Consider the following 7,814-nt stretch of genomic DNA (forward strand, 5'->3'; position numbering starts at 1 on the left):
TGAGCCGGCCCCTGCGCCGCCCGCTGGGGTCTGCGGGCGCCTCTGGCTGCGGCCCCGGCCTCGGCTGAGCAGCGCAGCCGGAGCCGCCCCAGTCGCGCTCACTGCCGCTCTCCAATCCGCTTCTCAGGGGGTTCTTCCGTTCCCTGGGGTTTTCCAACGCCCACCTGTCCTGGCCTTTCGTCTCGCGGGTCCCCTTGCCTGGAATTCTCTGTCCAATCCTCCGCCTCCTTGTGTTGTGGTCCACCTCCTCCGCGGTAGGACTCCGTGTTCGAGTCCTACCTGCTGGTACCTGTGGATGGGACCTGTGTGGAGACAGGATCTTTGCGAGTGGAATCAAGTTGAGCAAGCTGAGGCAGGAGGATTGCAAGTGCAGGTCTGCCTGGGCAGCTTAGCAAGACCCTGTCTCAAAATTAAGTAAAAGGCTGGGGGTATGGGTCAGTGATAGAGCACTTGCCTGAGAGGCTTATCGCCCTGGGTTCAGTAACAACACAAGAAGATGAGGTCATATTGGAATAGGGTGGGGCTCAATCCAAGCACTCAGGAGGCTGAGGCAGGAGGATGGACAGGAGTTCAAGGCCAGCTTGAAGTACATATCGAGAGCATGTCTCCAGCCAGGGATATGACTCAGTGGCACAGAGCCTGCCTGGCAAGGGCAAGGTCCTGAGTTCGATTCCCAGGACCTCACCTCCCTAAAAAAGAGCTTGTGTCAAAAAACTGAAAGGGGGAGGGGAAGAGGAAGAGAAGGAGGAAGAGGGGACAGCCAAGGGAGGCGGTGGTGCGCGCCTGTAACCCCAGCAAGCCAGTGGCTAGTCTGAGGCTGGCCAGGGCTGTAGAGTGAGTTCCAGGCTGACTTGGAGCAGCAACATGAGAAGCTAGCAAAGGGGGTTCCAGGGACTTCAGCAGCAGTGGGCCCCACCAGCGCCCTTGGGAGAGAACAGACTTCTTTCTTTCCTTCATTTATTTTTTTTGAGGCAAGGTCTTTTAGGCTGGCCTTGAACTTACTATGTAGCTGGCCTCAAAATCCCAGTGATCCTCCTGCCTCAGCCTCCCTGCTGGGATTACAGGCGTGTGCCACCACGTCTGGCTTATCTTTTATTTTTTTGTGGTACTAAGGATTAACCCAGGGCCTTCACACTGAGCTACCGTGATAGTTACCTGTGGTGTCAACTTAAATAGGAAATGCCCAGCTGCCGGGGTTAGCACAGTTCTGGGTGTGGGTGATGGACCTGCCCATGAAGGCAGAAGCCTCAGCTGGTGTGAGTGGCACCAACCAACGGGCTCGGAGCCTGCATGGGATGAGAGGGAGAGAGGGATGCTTGCTTCTGCTTCTTCGGAGGAACTCAAGTCTTTGCCTTTCTCTTTAGTTGATCTTTTTTATTTTTATTTTTAATTTTTCTTTGAGACAGGATCTCACTGTGCAGTTCAGGGTGGCCTCAGATTCACCGGGATCCTCCTGTCTCTGCCTCCCAAGTGCGATTACAAGTGTGTACCACCATGCTCTGCTTTTTTTTTTTTTTAAGTACAGTGGTACCTCAGTTTATGAACTTAACTTGTTTCACAATTTGGAGGAACATGGCTGTGTTCATATTTGTGTGGGGGAGACGGCCGTGGTCTGTCACCCAATGGGGGTTTGTGAAAGGAACCAAAATCCTGCCAAACCCGGTTGTGAGCAGAAGTGTTTGGAAACAGAAGTACTCGTGAAGCAAGTCACGACTGTGTGTGTATTTAAAGATAGTTAAACCTGTTCCCCTAGTAAGCCCTAAGTGACACAGCTACATCCCCAGCCTTTTTTATTTTGAGACAGAGCCTCAATAAATTGCTAAATTGCTCAAGCTGGTCTCAAACGTATGATCTTCCTGCCTCAGCTTCCTAGAGCATCAGGGTCATAGTGTATATCACTGTGGTCAGCTGAGAGAATAAATTTCCATTATTGGCCACTCAGTTTGTGGCACTTGGTTACAGCAGCCCTAGAAAACTAATCCAACCTCAATCAGAGCTGGGTGTGGTGGCACACGCCTATAATCCCAGCACCCAGGAAGCTGAGGCAGGGGGATCACTTCCAGTTCAAGGCCAGCCTGGGCTAGAGTTCAAGACCAGCTTAACTACATAGGGAGGCCCTGCCACAAAAACCCCAGACCATCAATCGGACTTCAGCTTCCCTTAGGAAGTGTGTGTCCTGCCCCAACGAACGGCCTCTCCTAGGCTGGCCGCACAATGTGAAATTGCTCATGAGCCCAATGGACCAGCGCCGGTATGTGTCCTTCACCTTGGTACCTCCAGAGGGCGCTCTTCATCTCCTGAACAATGAGTGAAGCTCTTACCCGAAGAGGTTACAAACGTTCGCGGTGGGCTGAGTACCACGTGTAGACAGGCTTGTGCGCCCTGCGTGGCGTCTCTTTTTCCAGGGATAGGGGTCAACCTCAGGGCCTCGAATACGGTAGGCAAATGCTCTCCCACTGAGCTGGAGGAGGATTCTTTTCCTTTTTTGTGGTACCAGAATTAAACTCGGGGCCTTCACCCTGAGCTACATCCCCAACCTTTCACTTTTTTTTTTTTTTTTTTTTGAGACAAAGTCTCACCTCAGTAAGTTACCCAGGCTAGGCTCAAATTTGTGATCCTCCTGCCTCCCCCTTTCCTAGTTCTGGAGTCCCAGGCATGTGCCCGCATATGTCTTCATTTCTCATTGCTGAGATGCAATACCCAACACCAACAACTGTAAGGAGAAGGGGTTTGTTTTGGTTCACAGTTTGTAAAGGTTTCAGTCCATTGTCAACCAGCTCCAAGGCAGGGCGGCACGGCTAAGGAGAACAGTCCATGGCAGGGCAGCAAGAAGCAGGGAGAGAGCAAGGGAGGAGGAGGGACAGACCCTCCCAGGCCACACCCTTAGTGACCACCTCCTCCCACCAGGCTTCACCTGACAACCTCACACCCAGCTATAAACTCACCAGTGGACTGATCCAGTATCACACACACACCCGTGATCTAGGCACCTTCCCAACGCCTCACTTAGAAATGCATGAGGCTTTGGGGGACATCTAGATATAAGCCGTAACACCATGCCCTGGTAGGATCACCCTCTTTTTTTCTTGGGTGCTGGGGATTGAACCCAAAGTCTGGCACATGCTTGGCAAGTGCTGTACTACTGAGCTACATCCCCAGCACCCAGGAGGATCTCTCAAGTCTAAGAGTTCAAGCCCTGGTTGGACAACTTAGTGAGACCTTGTGTCAAAATAAAAATGACTGGGGAGGTAGCTCAATGCAAAGGCCCTGTGTTCAACCTCCAGTACAGAGAGGCAGGCAGACAGGCAGGCAGGCAGACACTGAGACTCTATGTTACCCAGGCTGGAGCTGAACTCTGAGGCTCAAGTGATCCTCCTGCCTCAGCCTCCAAGTAGCCGAGACCATCAGCATGTGCCACCACGCCTGGCTTGGGCCATCACTTTGTTAAAGCATTCCAAGTAGCACACGTTGGGACAGGGGCAGATATGGGGACCCACTACTGTAGCCTCGTGAAACTGGAAAATGCCCATTTCCCCTCTTAAAGGGCCTTCCTAGAAAGACCAGTGTTAACTGGGTGTAGGGGCACACGGCTGTAATCCTTGCATTCTTGGGGAGCTGAAGCAGGAAGATCCTAAGCTCAAACCCAGCCTGGGCAATTTAGTGACTTAGTGAGACCCCGTTTCAAAATAAAAAATAAATAAATAAATACGGGGCTGGAATGTTACTCAGTGCAGAGGTTCCCTTCAATCTACAGTGCTGCAAAAATAAATGCAATAAAAAGTCTTACTTTTTTTTATTGCAGCTCTTGTTTGTTTGTGCGTTCACACTGCCACTAGGTCAGTATGGACCCAGGGGTTCCCTCTGAGCCTCAGTTTCCAATTATGCAACAACTCATCCGCTCTCTCATTTATTCCCTCAGTTGTCGGCGCCTCAGTTGCCAGCAACGTGGCCAGGCCCCCAGGACGGACTTGTTCCCTAAAGACCAGACAGGCGTCCCGACCGTGGCTCAGTGTCCTTACCGGAGCCTCCACCTCAGGAATCCGGGACAGAACGTGTGGCTGTGCACGGCGCCACACACCATGGTGTTGTCCCCGCCACTCAGGCGGCTGAGATGGAGGGAGAACAAGCACAGGGGCTGAAGACCAGCCTGGGCCATGTTGCCAGACCGCATCTCACAGGAAACAAAACTCCTGAGCGCCTGACCTTGCTCTGCCTCCGGACGTGCACTGGGCTCTCAGCGGCAGAGAACACAGCCTGTGCAAGCCGGGAGCACGTGGGGGTGTCCCTGCGTCACTGCCCATACCCAGCGTGCCACCTACGCCCGAGTGGCCTGCCTTCCGCTGCCTGTCACTGCGCTCAGGTTGGCCCGTTAGAGAAGAGTCATCAGCGCGTGCTCCAACAGTTGCCCAGGCGCGGTGGTGCACACACCCGTAATCCCAGCACCGAGGCAGGAGGATCACTGTAAATTAGAGCCCAGCCTGGGCCACAAAGGGAGCTCAAGGCCAGCCTGCACTGCACAGCGAGACCCTGTCTAAAAAGAAGAGAGAGAGAGAAGAAATCAAGGTGTGACTGTGGGATGCACAAGGAAGGTGTCACCGCCTGGGGGGTCCTTGGCCAGAGAAACCCTGACCTCCACGAGGTCGAGGGACTCAGCCACACTGTCCCGAGGCCCCAGCCCTAGGCCCACACCCACAGGCCACGGCTCCGGCCTGGGGCTGGCAGAGCGCAAACGAGCGTGGAGGTGCTGGTGCAGGAGTTTTGAGGGCCCAGGCCCCGAAGGGACCCGCGTCGGGCCACTCACACCCCGGGAGCAGACGCTGTCACCGGCTTCACTGCACAGCCAGGGACGCAGAGAAGTGAGCCCAGCGCTCGTGTGAGGCCGGTGAGCTGGGATTGGCTGTGCTGTCCGCAGCACAATGGCCTGCTTGCTTGCTTTTTCTCTTTCTTCCTTCCTTCCTTTCTTTCTTTTTTTCTTTTTTTCTTTCTTTCTTTCTTTTTTTCTCTCTCTCCCTCCCTCCCTCTCTCCCTCTCCCAATATCTCTCTCTCTCTCTCTCTCTCCCTCTCTCTCTCTCTCTCTCTCTCTCTCTCTCTGGAAATAAAGTATCTGTGTATCACAGTCTGGCCTCTAACTCATGATCCTCCTGCCTCAGCTTCCTTAGTGCCAGGATTAGAGACCCAACCCAAAGCCGGGCATGGTGGCACACGCCTGTAATCCCAGCACTTGGGAGGCTGAGGTAGGAGGATCCTTGTGAGTTTGAGACCAGCCTGGGCTACAAAGTGAGTTCAAGGCCAGCCTGAACTGCATAGTGAGACCCTATCTCAAAAAGACACACACAAAAAAAAGGTATCCAACCCATACCACCACGCCAGTTTAGAGTGGTTTCCAGTAAGCGCATTAGCAACAGCAGAGGAGGAGAGAGAAGGTGGCCAAACCCCAGGGCGCCTCATGCACACCTGTCCTGTGACCCATAGAGGTCCCCAGGGGAGTGACCGCTCCAGCGGGAAAGTGCTGGGACATGGACCCCGAGGGGGCACAAAGCTAAGTCTGGAAGCTGATGGGGTGGGACAGGCTCCCAGGGCAGAGGCCTGGGCTGCACCTCGAAGACGAGCAGGGTGTCTAGAGCAAGAGTGCAGGAAGGAGGCCACGAGTCGCGGAGGGAGAGAGGGTCTGGGACCACAAGTTGGTCCAGCGAGCAGGGCTGAGGTGGGCTGGGCCCAGCTCTGTGCGGTCAAAGGGTCAGACCTGCCCAGAATCCGGAAGTCAGAGCATCCCGCTGCGACAACCAGGAGAGGGGAGGCTGAGGCAGGAGGAGCACGAGGAGCCCAGCCTGGGCAACTTATAAGACCTGGTCTTAAAATTTTAAAAAGGCCACGGGTGTAGCTCAGTATGAAGGCCCTCAGTTCAATCCCCAGTACAGGAGGGTAAAAGAAGTGAGCTCAGGGCCAGAAGGAATACAAGGACCACAGCAACCCCTCCCTCCGGCCGCTGAGACAGGGAGCGACGCCTTCGGCCTGTGCAGGTCCACAGCAGCTGTTGTTTCTCAAGGAAAAATTCTAACTTTTACAGTGTCACTTCACCCTGTGGTTTCAGGTTCTGTCCGTTTCTCCAGTACATCTAACACCATGTGAAGTTGCGCGGCTGAGTGCGGTCCCCAGGGCATGGGAAGATCAGGCAGCGCTAGGTGAGCAGTACACAGACCTCGATCCCCCCCCACACACACAGCTGGGAGGAAACCACAGGTCGGCGAAGGGATCAGCCTCCGCTTCCGTCCAGGCTCCCGAGGGCCCCTCCAGGGCGCTCACCCGCCGGCACGCAGTGCCAGTACCGGAGGACACAGGACACGACCTGGTCCTCTTCCCTCCTCCCGCACAGGGAAGGGTCTCCGCGGGTGAGTGCCCCGGACCAGACCCCGCCAGATCCCTGGGCAGGGCAGAGCAGGGCGCAGGGCGTGCGGCAGAGGACAGGCCCAGCCAACACCAGAAAGCAGCCAGTGGGCTTGTCCCGCTGGGGCCGAGCTAAAGACTTGCACCACGCGTACACACACACACACACACACACACACACACACACACACACAGGGCGTGCGGGACTGAACGCATCCGCAGAGCTTTGTTTCTTATTTTTATTTTGAGGTGGGGCATCACCAAGTCACTAAATTTTCAGGGCTGAGCTTGCATTTTCTAGTTGCGCTCTGCTGTGGTTCCACTCTCCTTTTCCTTCCTTTCTTCCCTCATTCCTTTCCACCTGCCTGCTTGCCTTCCTGCCTTCCTTCCTTCCTTAGACAGGGTCTGACCTTGAACTCACTATGTAGCCCAGGCTGACATGGAACTCATGGTGATCCTCTTGCCTCAGCCTCCCGAGAGCTGGGATTTCAAGTCTGTGTCACCATACCCAGCCGGGTGTGAATTTTCAATCCTCCTGCCTCAGCCTCCTAGAGTGCTGAGACTACAAGTGTACACCACCACGTTTGGCGTAAATTTCTTGCTTCTTGTCACCTGCCTGGTTTCACAGCCTCCATGGGTACACCTAGCTTATTTCTCCTCCGCCCACCCATCTCCCAGCACAAGCCCAGTCCTGTGGCAGCCTCCAGGCTCCCTGCCTCCTGCCCCCATCCCAGTGAAATCTGTGGTCCCCCGATACCCTGCCTGCCTTTCCCAACACAAGCGGGCGTGTCACACTGCTAGAGACGCCTGTGCAGCAGACAGGGCCCACACAGGCACGCAGGGGCGCGATTCCAAATGTCCCGGGGAGCACAGTGGGGAGCACCTGTTGCCACGGGTACTTGGAAGGCTGAGGCAGGAGGATCACTGGAGCCCTCACGTTTGAGACCAGCTTAGGATATTCAGCAAGATCCTGTCACAAAATAAGAGCTACAAAGGATTCAGTACGAGGGCCCTGGGCTCAAAGCTTGTCCCAGGGATGAAGCACCTGACTGTGACCCGACTGAGCGCTGGGCAGGGGACAGGGCCATTTGGGCTCACGACTTCACCCACAGTGAGCGGGCTCCAGGGCGGAACGGCATGGCCGGGGCCTGGCAGAGGAGAGCTGCTGCACAGGAAGCGGACAGGGAGGAGGGGGCCGGCGGGAGATCAGCCCTTCCCACGGCCTCCAGCCGCCCCTCTCCCTGCCCAGCCCCTCTGCTGACAGCGCTCAGCTCAGAGCTCCACAGCGCAATCCCCTCCCAAGGCCCCTCCCACGGCTCTGAGCACAGGAGGCTCGGCGGACACCTGCGTGTAAACCCCGGCAAACCCCAGTGCAGTGCCGACCCAGGAGCTGGCGCCCCGCGGAGCTGGCTGGGAAATAAGCGGGACC

Source organism: Chinchilla lanigera, unplaced genomic scaffold (assembly GCF_000276665.1).
Source record: "Chinchilla lanigera isolate Chin_1 unplaced genomic scaffold, ChiLan1.0 scaffold00007, whole genome shotgun sequence".
Taxonomy (NCBI): Eukaryota; Metazoa; Chordata; class Mammalia; order Rodentia; family Chinchillidae; genus Chinchilla; species Chinchilla lanigera.